General features: G+C 53.5%; 1 protein-coding gene across 1 annotated transcript in view; it reads right to left on the bottom strand.

Annotated features, from left to right (window-relative positions):
• The window catches only part of LRRC75A (leucine rich repeat containing 75A), a 37,976-nt gene that overhangs the window by 12,781 nt on the left and 9,725 nt on the right, over positions 1-15,470 (bottom strand). The window lies entirely within an intron of this gene.

The following is a 15,470-nucleotide window of genomic DNA, read 5'->3' as shown; positions in this document are numbered from 1 at the left end:
AGATGAGCCCCAGCTGGCACTGGCTCCCTGTCATTTGGGTGAGTTATGTTGAACTTTTCTAAGTGCCTTTCCCATGCGATTCTTAGAAATCCCTGAAAGCAGGCAGGCTGGGCCTCATTCCTCCCAGTTTACAGTGGAGGGAACTGAGGCCCAGAGCCGCTGAGTTTTTTAAACTCTCAGAATCTCAGGGATGGACTGTAGGACTGGTGACCACAGTCAGCCCTGCTGCTGCTGTGTTGGGAGCCGTGAAGGGAGCAGATCCTAAAAGTTCTCATCACAAGGAAGAAAACATTATTTTTCTAACTACGTGAGATGATGAATGTTAACTAAACATGTAATTAGTATTGCTGTTGCTGCAAATATTATGGGAATCTTTGTAGATCAAGGCCTTATGCTGTACACCTGAAACTTTGTGCTCTGTGTCAGTTGTATCTCGATAACACTGAAAGAAAAATAAATCACATGTAACGAAGATGTTTAAAAAAGAATTTCAGGAGTTCCCGTCGTGGCGCAGTGGTTAACGAATGTGACTAGGAACCATGAGGTTGCGGGTTCGATCCCTGCCCTTGCTCAGTGGGTTAAGGATCCGGCGTTGCTGTGAGTTGTGGTGTAGGTTGTAGACGCGGCTCGGATCTGGCGTTGCTCTGGCTCTGGCGTAGGCTGGCAGCTACAGCTCCGATTGGACCCCTAGCCTGGGAACCTCCACGTGCCACGGGAGCGGCCCAAGAAATGGCAAAAAGACAGAAATAAATAAATAAATAAATAAATAAATAAATAAATAAGAATTTCAGGCAGAGTCGGGGGCTTCTACCTGAGCCGGAGCTGCGAGGGCTGTGTGGCAGGCTGCTGCCCTGTGGTTTGGCAAAGGAAAAAATAGCTTTGCTGGCATGCCTGGAGGGGCCTCAGGAGCCCATGCCCCCAGCAGGGTCCCACCCATGATGGTTCTGGGAGCTTTGGCCCCTACCTGCCCTCTGCCCCCGTTGGAAGGAATGGGTCTCAAGCTCTGCTGAGGGCACCGAGGGGCCAGTCTCGGGCTCTGTTTCCATTGGGCAGGAATGAGCCTCGGGGACAGGGGCGGTGCCCTGGGCCAGGTCCTCTGGCTGCCGATGTGGGTGAGGGGGGCTTCAGAGTGCCGGCCACCGCAGTCCAAGACCCAGGGCCTCTGCAGAACTGGGGCAACCCTGCTGTGGGCTTCTGTCCCCACTCCGCTAGTCCGGACCCTCAGCCAGAGGGAGCCACCTGTGCCACTTCATCTGCTTCCTGTAAAATGGGGACGGTGACTGTCCATCACGGGGGGTGGGGGGGTGGCAAGAGGAATCAGCTGGTGTCACAGGTGAAGCCCTGGCAGGGAAGAGAATCGCCAGTGGGCTCCCCTCTCCCGTGTGCCCCCACCCCGCCCCAGGCAGAGGTTCCTGACTTCTTTTTGGATCCCAGCCCATTAGAGAATGTAACCAAAGCAGTGACCTCTGTCTCTTTTTTTTCTTTTGTCTGTCTTTTTTTAGGGCTGCACTCGTGGCATATGGAGGTTCCCAGGCTGGGAGGAGAATAGGAGCTGCAGATGCCAGCCTACACCACAGCCACAGCAATACTGGATCCAAGCCTCTGCGACCTACACCACAGCTCACGGCAATGCTGGATCCTTGACCCGGTGAGCGAGGCCAGGGATAGAACCCGCAACTTCATGGATCCTAGTCAGATCCGTTTCTGCTGTGCCACGATGGAAACTCCAGTGACCTCTCTTTAGGAAAGCCCAGGAGTTGGGGCAGCGCAGGAAGCAGCGCAGGAAGCATGGCATACAGACCACGCCGGCCTCATGGTCAGCAGGGTGTGTCAGGGCCGTGGGTGGGGACACAAGCTGTTCCCCAGCAAAGTGCAAACATCGGCACTGCACCCTGTGTGGTAGGAGGGGCTGGGAAGGCAGGAGGGGGACTCAGAAAATGTGTGGGTGCTCGTCCTTCTGGGGGTCTGTTTCCCCACCTGTGGAATGGGCAGGTGGACCACACTAGCAGTCACCAAACCGCGCTCGGGGCTGACAGCGCCAAGAGAGAGGCCCGAGGAGTGGGCAAGGCTTGGGGCCCAGCTCGTGTTTGAAAACATAGCTCAAAGAAAAGAAAAGTCAAAGAAAAGTCTGAAGCCCCTGGACTGGGTGGCTGTGTGGTTTCTTGGGTTCCTACCTGCCCGCCCCATCTTCCCACAGTGCTCCTCTCCGGGCCAGTAGAGGCCATCCCATCCCACGAGGACCAAGAAAACCCTGGCTGCTAACCCAGGGCACTGGGCAGGTGGGCAAGGTGACACTGTCCTTTCCTGAAGCCGGGTCCCCGTCCTTGCCGTCACTCTGGGCACCCAGCCTGCCCACAGTGCTCCATCGCTCTGGTGGCCGTTGTCTGTGGTCAAGTCATTGCTGCTGGGGAGGGGGCAGGGGGTGGGAGGAAGGAGGGGATAGGGAGGGTCTCCCCAGGAAGCAGGCGTGGCCCTGCTCACGGGTAACTGTGAGTCATGGCCGCCACCTGCTGCGAATTCCAGCTGGGGTGGGGCTCCCCAAGGTCGCAGGGCTCCAGCTTGCCGAGAAGTGGTGACAGGGAAAACCAGACAGGGAGTGGGGAGAGGCTTCCGCACTTTTCACCGTTGTAGTTCTTTACGTTGAACCCACCTCGGACCACGGAATGCTTGTGTGGCTTTAGGACACCTCTCATGCCCCAGGACCTTAGGCCACTTCCGGCGTCCTCAGTGCCCTCTGCATGTCTTCCACCAAAAGCCCATTTACTGGGGACAAGTGTGTCACGACTGCAGTGATGTGACCAACGTGCCCAAGGGGGACCAGAAGGCTGCATGTGGGGCAGGGGTGGGGGGAGTGGAAGAATAAAGTCCATAGCGCCACGCTCCCCGCCCCCCCCCACTCCCGCCGACCCAGGCCCCCGGCACAGCCTTGGCCCTGGAGGTGCTGGCCCACCTTGCCAATTCTGGGCAGTGGGAAGGATCCTAGCTTCCTCATTATGAATCTAAATGGCATCCCCTCCAGGAAGTGCTCATGCAGACGGGTCCCCTCAGGAAACTTGGGACTGTCAGTAGCTGTGCACTAGTCACCACAGTGGGCAGCTTGGCAGGTACAGTGTCACTGGCGTGGGACCAAGGGGGTCAAGGGCCAGCATGTAACCACCATGTAACTTGAACTCGCAGAACCAGGTTTGGGGATTCACTCCAGCAGGAAGAGAGATGATGGGCTAAGGGGGAGGGGTACGCTTTCAAAAAATGAGCAGGAGGGGGAGGGAGTGAGGTGCACGGCGGGTTCAGGGTGAGTAGACGCAAACAACCACATTTAGAATAGACAAAAGACAAGGTCCTGCTGTGTAGCACAGGGAACTGTATCCAACCTCCCGGGATAAACCATAATGGAAAAGACTATAAAAAAACAATGTATATATATATGTATGACCGAGTCACTTCGCTGTACAACATTAAATCAACGAGCGAGCGGGGATTCGCATAGGAAGCTTCCAAGGGCATTTCTCAGAGTGTGGAGGCGGCCCGGCGGGCCCTTTCAGGGGCTCTGCGAGGCCTGCTTTTTCAAGGACATATGGGCGTGATGCTACACGTACTCTGCGGACTTCAACCACAACCACCTGTGGCAAGAGACGGAGGGCAGAAGCCACAGACGGGGGATGCCAGCTCTCTCCTACCATGCCGACCACACACCAAAGGGGCCCACAAAACCGAAACCGTGCCACTCTTCTCGCTATATTTTTTCTTTTGGAAAATATAGTTATTTTCCTAAAAGTTATTTCTTTCACACACAAGATTATAAACTTTATTTATTTATTTACATTTTGCTTTTTAGGGCCGCACCTGCGGCCTATGGAGGTTCTCAGGCTAGGGGTCGAATCAGAGCTGTAGCCACCAGCCTACGCCAGAGCCACAGCAATGCGGGATCTGAGCTGTGTCTGCGACCGACACCACAGTTCACGGCCGCGCCGGACCCCCGACCTACTGACTGAGGCCAGGGATCGCACCCGCATTCTCATGGATACTCGTTGGATTCGTTTCTGCTGCACCACAGTGGGAACTCCAAGATGATTAACTTTAATTTCATGACTCAGAAGTCTTTTTGTTTTGACTTCTTACACAGTCAACAGCATTTATTAGATGTGACTCCCATGGAGAAAACCTCTTTGAGGTTCTCAAAGAGAACTCTAGTGTATAAAGGGGTCCTCAAAAAATTAAAAATAGAACTACCATACAACCCTGCAACCCCTCTCTCCAGGTATATACCCAAAGGAAATGAGATACGTGTGCCCCCATTGTCAGTGCAGCATGTTCACAGCAGCAAGACACTGAAACCAGCCAAGTGTCCATCAACAGATGACCAGCTGCAGCAGACGTGGTCTCTACACCACGGGACGCTGTTCGGCCATGAGAAAGAAGGAACTCCGCCACGTGCAACAACATGGATGGACCTGGAGGACGTCATGCTAAGTGGGATGAGTTGGGCAGAGAAAGACAAACACTGTGTGATTTCACTTATATGTTAAACATAAAAGGAACCGAACTCAAGAAACAGAGTGGCTGGGGGCTGGAGGTGGGGGAAAGGGAGATGGTGTTTCTGGGTACATACTCCCCTAATTTCTCTTTCTCATCTTTCATTGCTGGTGTATAGAAATGCCGTCAGTTTCTGTGTATTAATTTTGTATGCTGCGGCTTTGCCAAATTCTTGGATGAGCTCTCACAGTTTTCTGGTAGTCTTTAGGATTCCCTAGGTACAGTATCATGTCATCTGCAAATAGCGATAGTTTTACTTCTTCCTTTCCAATTTGGATTCCTTTTATCTCTTTTACTTCTCTGATTGCTGTGGCTAGAACTTCCAAAACTATGTTGGAGAGTAGTGGCGAGAGCGGGCATCCTTGTCTTGTTCCTGATCTCAGCGGGAATCCTCTCCGCCTTTCACCATTGAGAATGACATTCGCCGTGGGTGTGCCATAGATGGCCTTTATCATGTTGAGGTAGGTTCCCCCTAGGTCCACTTTCTGAAGGGTTTTTATCAGAAACGGGTGTTGGATTTTGTCAAAGGCTCTTTCTGCATCTACTGAGAGGATAACCGGGTTTTTATTCTTCCGTTTGTTTGTGTGGTGTATCACACCGAAGGATTTGCGGATATTGAAGAACCCTTGCATCCCTGGGATAAATCCCACTTGATCATGATGTACAATCCTTTTAATGTATGGTTGGATCTGGGTACATACTTCAACTAGAAGATAAATCGGTCCTACAGACTAATTACAGCCATTAGAGACAACAAAACTATTATAAAGATCCACCTGGCTGAGACTGGACCTTAATTGTTACCAGCACTAGAAAAAATGATATTTTGTGACAAGAGAGTGGTATTAGCTAAAGCTACAATAGAAACCATATTGCAACATAAACATATCAAATCACTACATTATGAGCCTCAAACGATGTTATATGTCCACTGTGTCTCCATTTTATTTTTTTTTAATTTTTTCTTTTTAGGGCCACACCCGTGGCACATGGAGGTTCCCAGGCTAGGGGTCAAATCGGAGCTACAGCTGCTGGCTTACACCACAGCCACAGCAACATAGGATCTGAGCCGCGTCTGTGACCTATATCACAGCTTGTGGCAATGCCAGATCCTTAACCCACTGAGCGAGGTCAGGGATCGAACCTGCAACCTCATGGTTCCTAGTCAGATTCGTTTCCGCTGCGCCACAACAGGAACTCCGTATCTCCATTTTTAAAAGAGATACAGAGTTCCCATTGTGGCTCAGCAGGTTGAGAGCCTGACATAGTGTCTGTGAGGATGCAGGTTCAATCCCTGGTCTCGCTCAGTGGGTTAAGGATCCAGCATTGCTACAAGCTGCAGCGTAGGCCACAGATACGGCTCCAATTCAGCTCCTAGCCCGGGAACTTCCACATGCTGTGGCTATAAAAGAGAAAAAAAAGAGAGATAAAAATGTACAAAGAGGTATCTTGATACTGAAAACAGTTTGAGAACCACGGGGTTAGAAGAATGGGAGAGGGGGGCTTTCCTGAGGGCAGGGGGCCAGTCTAGGAGCCCGGTAGCCCCGGGAAGGGTTTCCTGCCCAAGGCCTTTCCTTCATGTCCCACTCGACACAGAGCTCTCGCTCTTCCCTCTTCCATTACTTGACCCTCAGGGAGGCGCCCTGTTGATGCAGGTGTAGTTTTAGTGGCGGGGGGGGGGGGGGGGGGTCCGGGAGGGGACGTGCAGCCCATGCCCAGAGCTTGACATCAATCCCAGGGCAGCATCTGAGGGGACAGAACAGGACCTAGGCAGTAGTTGGGGTTGGAGGGTCATCGGGGCCTTTTGTCACTTGCTAGCCTGCCTGCCCGCTCCTCCCCTTCTTGGCCTTTGTGGGTATAACTGGAGGTTTTATAATTACTATTATTATTTCCTTTTTTTTATAGGGCTGCACCCAAGGCATATGAAGTTCCCAGGCTAGGGGTTGAACTGGAGCTATAGCTGCTGGCCTACACCACAGCCACAGCAATGCGGGATCCCAGCTGTGTCCGTGACCTACACCACAGCTCATAGCAATACCGGATCCTTAATCCACTGAGCTAGGCCAGGGATCAAAGCCGCATCCTCATGGATACTGGTCAGGTTGGTAATCTGCTGAGCCATGATGGGAATTAATTGGAGGTTTTAGATGCAGGTTTGTGGGGTTTTTTTGCTTTGTTTTTAATGTTGAAGCTACTCTGCCGATGGTGATGAACTCTGGCCCTTTGCATTCAGGTTTGGACACAGATTTGCAAGTCACTGGGACTGAGCTGGGGCCACACCCCAGCCCTTCCCTGGAGCTGCTCCACGCCTGTACCTCGTGCCCTGTGCTGCCAGAGAACTTCATTCAGAACAAGTTTTCGCTCGAAGGGAATACAGGGGTGGTTAGTTTCTGAGCTCTAACCTGGAAAAATCCTTTACGTTAACGTCATGCTTGAAGGCAACCAGGGCAGAGAGAAAGTCCCTCCAAAATGCCGGCAGCTGACTCTGAGGCCACTTGATTTTTGGGTCCTTACTGTTTTTTCTGCCCTTTCGTCCAGAGGATTGTCTTGCCACTAACCTCTAGCTGCCTCTCCTGTGCGGTCCCAGCGCACTGCCCTTCTAGGAACGTCAGTGCAGCGCTCAGGGGAGCCTGAAGAGGAACTGATGCCTCTCAGCAATCTCTCAAGGTCACCACAAGGGCATCCCTTCGTGACACCCCCCCAAACTCCTAACACCCCTTCCTTGTATCTCTCCCATGACTCCAACTGTCCCTCAATTTCTCATCACCCTGCAAACCCTCACAGGACCCAGCCCTTCCTTCCTAATATAAATTGTATGAACTTTCCTGGTTTATTCGGTTCCTAGATCCAACCACTCCCAACCCCACCCCAATCAGAAAATGACAAGAGCTGATGAGGCTGTGCAGCAAATGGAGCTGGTATGCATTGCTGGTGGGGATGGAAAATGGTGCAGCTGCGTGGAGAACACTACGGCAATTCCTCAAGAAAGCAAAAAGAGAATTATCTTAGGACGCAGCACCTCCGATTCTGGGTACATACCCCAAAGAACTGAAGGCAGGGTCTCCAACAGATAGTTCTACCCTTATGTTCACAGCAGTATTATTCGCAAAAATGGCCAAAAGGTGGAGAGAACCCAAGTGTCCATCATCTTCTACAGATAAATGGAATGTGGTCTATGTAGACAATGGGAATATTATTCAGCCATGAAAAGGAAGAAAAGCAGACACGTGCTACACTGCAGATGAGCCTTGAGTACATTACCCCAAAGGAAAGAAATCAGGCACAAAAGGATGAGTCCACTCAGAGGAGGTACCCAGAGGAGTCAAGTTCACAGAGTCATGTGGTGGTTGCCAGGGGCTTCGGGCGAGAGGGCTGGGCAGCTGTGGTTTAATGGGCATTGTTGTAAATGTTGTTTAAAGTTTCAGTTTTCCAAGATGAGAAAGTTCTGGAAATGCATGGTGGTGACGGTTGCACAGCAATGTGAATGTACCTAACAATAGTGAACACTAAAAACAGTTAAGACGGTAAATTTTATGTGACGTGATGTGTATTCTGCAACAACTTTTACTTATTTGTTTATATTTTTATGGCTGCATCTGAGGCATATGAAAGTTCCCGGGCCCAGGACTGGATCCAGATGCAACAACGCTGGATCCTTTAACCCACTGTGCTGGGCCAGGGGTCAAACCCTTGTCTCCTCAGCGACTCAGGATGCTGTAGTTGGATTTTTTTTTTTTTTTTGGTCTTTTTAGGGCCGTACCCACGGCATATGGAGGTCCCCAGGGTAGGGGTCCAATTGGAGCTACAGCTGCCTGTCTACACCACAGCCACCAGGGATCCAAGCTTCATCTGCGACCTACATTACAGTTCACCACAACGCCGGATCCTTAACCCACCGAGTGAGGCCAGGGATCGAACCTATGTCCCCATGGATGCTAGCCGGGTTCATTAACCACTGAGCTGAGACGGGAACTCCTGCAGTCGGATTCTTCACCTACTGTGCCACAGTGGGAACTCCAGCAACAATCTTTTAAAAAAGGTCCAGAGACCCAGGTGGGCAAACACTTTGCTGAGACGGGTGGGAGCAGAAGAAGGGGTCATGTGCATCTGGCCTTTTTGTCTGCCTGTCACACGTGGTTATTAAGATTTTTTTACCATCATGTGTCCAGCCGCGGGCATTTTCTTTGAATTTACCTTCCAGTGCAGGGCCTTTCATCCACAAGCATGGACCTTGTTACAGCCTGGCTCTTCACTAGCAAAGTCGACGCTGGCTCTCGGGGTCTCTGTGGATGTATCTGCTCTCGTGCTCTTCCCATCACACACTCTCACGGAGGGTCCAGGCCTGCCTTCCCGACACTGACCGTCCATGCCACTCCCTCCGCCTCCAGCAAAGACTGCAGGTCTGCTGGCCTTTCGAATCCTCGCAATTCTTATTTGGCTCGTTAAGCTCCTTTTTCTTCTCACCGTGTTGTCCTCTTTCAGCGCGCCCTCTTTTTGTGGCATTTTGTTCTTTTCCCAAGGTTCATTTCCCCCCCAATCCTGCCATAGATCATCTCAGAGGCAGGGTCCACAGTATTTCCACAGTATTTCCCAAATGTGCAGGTTTTTTCTAACCCCATTTGTTTATGCTTGGAGGCGGGGCAGTTTAGCGAGATCTCCGTCTGTCATCTGTCTACTGCGGTGTTGTGATTTATTATATCTTTGTCCTGTTTCTGGCACGGAGCTCCTAAAACCCTCGGAATTCCTAACTGATGAAAAGACACAAAGGTGTCTTTTGTTATGAGCTGATTTTTTTAAGTGATTTTTTTTGTTAATGAGGTGACTTTCGGAAAGCCCCTCGGTCATCTGAGGATGGCAGCTGGTAGCCAGGGGATCCAACCATGTGATTAGAGGCTGGAACTTTTGGTCCCAACCCCTGACCTCTGGGGAGGGGAGGGGGCTGGAGAGACTCTGTCACCAATGGCCAGTGATGAAATCGGTCTGGCCCATGGGATGGAGCCTCCATAACGCCTCCACAGCGTGGGCCTTGGAGAACTCCAGGCTGGTGAGCGTGTGGCGGCGTGGAGGGTGGAGCACCTGCAGAGAATCTGGAAGCTCTGTGTCCTACCCACACCTCACCCTGGCCCTCCTGGCTGTCTCCCACCTGGCTGTTTCTGAGCTATTTCCTTTGACAATAAACCAGTGATTTCATGATTTACGGTTTTCCTGATTTCTGAACCACTCGAGCAAATTAATCCAACCCAGGGGCAGGGTCGCGGGAATGTCCCATTTACTGCAGGCGGGTCAGAAGCACAGGCGACAAGAACCTGGACTGTGATGAGATCTGAAGTGGGGGCAGCCTTGTGGGCAGAGCCTGAGCCTGTGGGGTCAGACACTGTCAGAACTGAGTTGAAGGAGGACTGCTTGTTGGTGTGAAAGCCACACCCGCACATTGGAATTTGGACCACAACTTTGACCTTGTCCCAGGGCTGCCTCTCTGTAGAAGCTGAGTCCACCTCTTCAGGTTCTGGCTTATAAGGCGCCCGAGCTCCAAGGCCGCACCCCAGACATTGAGCTAATGTGACTCTGACCTTGGGATGGGATGGCTTGGCCCACCTGTGGCCTGGGGTCCCTCATACTCCAGGGATGGAGTCCGTGGAAATGCGCAGTGGTGTCCATATCCCAGGACCTCCATGCCTGTCAGAGTCCATGGGCCATGCTGGACTTCCAGTGGCCACACTTCTGGGATTTCCCTGTCTCCTGCCTTCCTGGAGGAGGTGGCTTCAGAGGGCGCCTTTCTCTGAATACATGCAGAGACGTGTGCATGGGGAGGGTGCAGTGTGCAGAACTGTTTCTACCCCCAAGTCATCACTGTGTGGGAAAGGGGCAGTGGCCTGACCTCCCCAGGCTGGGGAGGAGGGGCTCCCCCTTGCTCTGGGGAGCTGGCGCGGCTCCGTCTGTCTCAGAGCCAGAGAAAGCCTTGCCAGGCTGTCCACCTGGCTTTGTGTGCAGGAGTTCTCATCTTTTTTTGGTGTGTCTCCTCAGGTATTTTAGGGGAAAGCTGGGGGAAGCCATATAGGAGGCTGCCAGGCACATGCTATTTTAAACCGCCACCACCCCCTTCCCTTTGAAGCTCGAGGTTTCAAACCCCTTCCCAGGAGGAAGGCCCCACGGGAAACCAGCTTGTGTCTGTCTCTCTCTCCTCCAGGCATGAAGCCGAGGTTCTGCAACAACAGAGCCGGGGGAGGGAGGCGGGCGGCGAGGCCCGCATATTAACCAGCAAAGGTACACGGCTCAGCGCTGAAGCCACCGCGGCGTGTGCAGGGCCGCTGATGAGGCTGTGATCAGACGCAGTCCTCCTGAGGAGAGGAATTAGTCGGAGGCCAAGCAGGGGCGCAGCGGGCCGCCCCCTCTCCTCCCGGCTCTGCAGCTTCAGACGCCGCTCTGAGGGAGGGATACAGTCTGGAGCGCCGGCCCGCGGCCTCGCTGGGTGACTGGACTGTGTCCCCTCCCCCGGGATATTCTGGCTGCCTCTGAGGATTCCCCGGGGGAGGAGAGGGGCCTGTCAGGTGCTGTCAGGGACATGCAGCCCCAGGAAGAGCCAGGGAGAGAAGCTAGGGGACCTTGGAAGACAGAGAACCTTGCGGACTCGGGGCAGCTGCTGGCAGAATGAAGACACAGCCCTGAGGCAGGTGGGCAGAGCCCGGGGGTGTGGGAGCGGGGACGCCTGGGGCCACGCACAGGACGTGGGGAACAGACGCAGACGTCCTGTGCTACGCGGGAGCCCGCCCCCAGCAAGTCCACGCTCCTCGTAAAGGCGTGAACCCTGTCTCATTTGGAAAGAGGGTCTTTGCAGGTGGCATGAGATTAAGGATCCCAAGATGAGACCATCCTGGGTTACCCAGGTGGGCCCTAAATCCAAGGACAGGTGTCCTTATAGAGAAGGTGTCCTTGTTACACAGAGAGGAAGGAGGGAGGAAGACGGAGGCAGAGACCGCAGTGATGCAGCCGCAGCCTCCGGAAGCTGATGTGGCAAAGAATGACCCCCCCCCCCCCCCCCGCGCTCCCGCCACGGCCTCTCCAGGGAGCGTGGCTCACCCACGCCCCGACCTCGGACTTCTGTGAGAGAGTAAACTTCTGTTGTTGTAAGTCTCCAAGTCGGGGGGCCTTCATTGCGGCAGCTTAGGAAACTCATACACTTGATGGAAGCAGAGGTGGCACTTTCCCCAAGGAGCACGCCGAGGGAAAAGGTCAGGGGAAGCCGGGTGGGACCCCCCGACTCCGGCCCCTGCTGACCTCTGCCAGGAGCACAGGACCGTGAGCGGCGGAAATCCACGTGCCGCTTCCCCAGTCCAGAGTCCTCCCTGGGTGCGTGTGACTCCGACTGGCTCTCCTTTGCTGTCCGCTCCCACGGGTGGGGCTGGCGGGTCAGGGATGCACCCCGTGGGACCATGGGCCCTAAGACGGTTCCCATTTAAAAGCAGGTGGTGAAGGGAATCCGGACACGTGCTCCAACACGGATGAACCTTGAGGGCGCGATGTTAAGTGAAATAGGCCAATCACAGAAGGACTAGGCCTGTCCGGTTCCAGTGGAATGAGGTCCCCAGAGCAGTCAAATCCACTGAGACAGAAAGTGGAAGGGTGGCGCCAGGGGCCGGGGGAGGGGTGGAGGGTGTGAGTTTAACGGGGACAGAGTTTCATTTGGGGAAGGCGAGGAGTTCTGCGGCGGGGGTGGGGGGGAAATGGCTGCAACCTGAACGTGCTTAATGCCACCGACCTGAACACCTAAAAGCGGCTAAAATGGTAAGTTCCAGCTTCTCTACACTTTACCACGATTTTAAAAAAGTAAGAGGGGAGTTCAGAGACCCCGGAAGTATGCAAGCAGAGGAGAGAGATCTGTTCGCACTGCCAGAGCAGGATTTCTGTGCCAGGAAGCAAGGCCGTCACTAAGGAACCCTCCTCCTGGCTCCTGGGATCATTGGCGTGGCCTTGGATGCGCCATCCTGGAGCCAAGGGTGTGGGCTGTGTGCCATCCCAGAGCCGGCTGAAGTTGGGGGGGGGGGGCCGCATACGGGAAGAACAGGGAAGGAAGTTGGGAGGAATCACCATCAGAATCTAGCCCAGTCCAGTGATGGGAGAGCTGGAGGAGGGGTTGGGGGCGGGGGCGGGGGTGGGGGCTGGAAGAAGAGGAAACCCCTGGGGCTGTGCTGGCCTGGCCAAGACCACCCACTGGCGGTGGCACCAGGCACTTGGCCCTGGGCTCATCTGCTTCCTCTCACGTGTCCGACCTGGACGCAGCCGACGGACCCTGACTGGAGTAACAACGCTGCCCAGACACTTGGGAATGTGTCAATCTGGCTCTTGAGACACACCTAACATTTTAGAGAATCAGCTAAGTCCGAGTCCCCAGCAGACGAGGCCCGCACCTCCAGTCCCACAAGGTCGGTGAGGAAGCGACTTCAGGCTTATGATTCATGATTTAGGCAGAACGCTGAAGGAGCACTTGGCAGAGTCTGTGACATGTTTTGAGCCATTGAAGAGAACTTAATATTCACCCTATTTATAAGCTTAATTTGCTACGTTTTAAGAACTGTTTAGGAACTTGGGAAAGTTTTGCTTTTTAAAAAGGATGGCTATTTATAAACTTAAAGAAAGCTAGATATATTTGTAAAACTACTAAGATAGCTAAAGAAATTTGGTTAACAAAGCTAAAAGCCCTCCATCCTTAAATATGATCATCTGAATCTACTACCTTCATAAATAGAATAATGGCATTTGTAGGTTAAAGTCTTAGGGAAACAGGCTTTAAAATTTTCAGCTCAATGTAACTGAAAACAGCAAGCACCCATAACTACTGTGCACACGTGCGTCTGTATGTGTGTATGTTTATGTATATACATGTGTGTGGTGTGCGTATGGCGTGTTTGGAGTGTGTATATACGTGTCTGGTGTGTCTGTGTGTGAATGCATATGTGTGTGGGGTGTGTGTGTACGTATGGATGTGTGGAGTGTGTGTGGAGTGTGTGGGGTGTGTGCACAATCACTCCCCAAGGACACCATGAACCTCCCAGGATCAAGACACCGTGGCCAAGGTCTCGGAGGCGGGGCTCTCAGGTAGGTGTCTGTCTGGCTGTCCCCGTCCCGGGGAGGGAGCCACTGAGGTTGGAGCCAGAGGCACATATGTGCTCAGACTTTAGAAACACCCAACAGCAAAGTCGAAAAAGTCATAAAAGCAACGGCCACACTGGCCTCTCCCTGAAAAAACCCTGCCGGTGTTGCCCTGCTTGCCAGCAAGCCTGCACCCCCAGGTCCAGGTGGCCAAGCCGAGGGCAGCTGGCTGGGTGTCACCCCCGAAGGCCTAGCACCCACGCCCCCCCTCCCCCGCCCCCGGCGCTGCTGGAAAGGCCCTGGCCACCACTGCCCTTGCCTGCTTGCCCACCCCACAGAGGGGCGGGGACGGTTCCCTGGTCCCGTCACAGAGCCGCTGACCCCCTGCTCTTCCATGAGCACCAGCCCTGCAGGGCTTGTAGGCCCTGGCAGGTGGCCCTCCTTAACTGTGACAAGTGCCTGGCAGGTCTGCCTCCCCACCAGGACGCAGCAAGCCAGGCTTCATGGCTGCGCGTTGTTTGTGTTTTAACTTTGAAATCTATAAAAATGACACCCTCTGCACAAAACAGGCCTCTGGAAACAGATGTCTGACCGTTGCCAAGTGTAATTCAATTAAAATCCAAGAAACAGCAGTGGCAACAAATAAATAACAAAATGAGGCTCTCTCTTCAGAAAAGCATAAAATCAGCTGGGAGGCACAGCAGGCCCAAGGGGGGTTTGGTCTGCTCCCTGTGGTCACCAGTCCCCCCAGACTCTGCCCAGGGCGGGGACGGGAGCCCCCGGGCACGTGGCCCCCCTGCACACCGGCTACAACTGCACCCAAGCTCCCCACCTATAACGGAGCATGTTGCCAGCTCATTCTCCGCAGAAAGTGGGAGAGCCCAGCAGAGGAGGGCCCTGGACCTGAGGGCTTAGGAACACAAGGAGTTGGGCAAACAGCACTGCCCTTCGCCCACTGGAGGTTCAGCCAGCAGGCTTTAGGACTCTGCAAAGGGGGTGGCGTTGGTACTACCTCCCAGCCCCTCCTCAGCCAGAGCATCCTGTGGGACTGGGACTCCGCGGGAAGGCTGAGGCCGGCGGTCCCGGGGGTCCACCAGCTCCTACATTCCAGGAATTCTCAGCACTGTGTCATCCACACCGCACCTTCCTGATCTCTCTGCCTGGGAAATTATCCGAATCCGCCGCTGACGCCCTGTGGTGAAGGATTTAAGCCCATTTGTCCCCCTCTGTGTCACGGTCGTCTGTGTTAAAGGACAGGTTTGGTCTGTTGCGGAAGGAAACGGAGGTGACAAAGAGGAGGTGGGGGAATGACATCAAGGCTTTTTCTGACCTCCCAACAACCTGCTCCCCAAGCTTCCACAGGAACAGCCCGTTTCTTTGAGTGAGAAGCCGAGGGCCGGAGCGTTGTGACAGGAGGGCTCCAGGGGTCCCTGCAGTTTCTTACTCCATCTGCCCATCCACCAACCCTTGGAGAACAAGTGCATCAGTCAGGGTTCTCCAGAGAAAGAGAACCAAGAGGGGTATGTGGGGGGGGGCAGGGGGGGGGGAGAAAGAGAAAGAACGAGAGAAAGAGAGAGAGAGAGAGAGAGAGAGAGGTGTAAGGAAAAGTGACTGGCAGGTCTGGCAAGTCTGAAGTCTGTAAGGCAGCCTGGGGGCAGAATTCCTCCCAGTCCTTTCTCTCAACGTCTTCAACTGATTGGATAAGGCCCACCGGCACTACAGAAGGTCATCTGCTTTACTGAAGGTCGAGTGGTTTAATATATTTTTAAAAGTTGTACTAGGTATAGTTGATTTACAATGTCGTGAGAATTTCTGCCGTACAATCAGGTGACTCGGCCATACCTCCACAC

Source organism: Phacochoerus africanus, chromosome 14 (assembly GCF_016906955.1).
Source record: "Phacochoerus africanus isolate WHEZ1 chromosome 14, ROS_Pafr_v1, whole genome shotgun sequence".
NCBI lineage: Eukaryota > Metazoa > Chordata > Mammalia > Artiodactyla > Suidae > Phacochoerus > Phacochoerus africanus.
The sequence above is the reverse complement of the archived record's forward strand: the minus strand, read 5'-3'. Positions and strand labels throughout refer to the sequence as shown.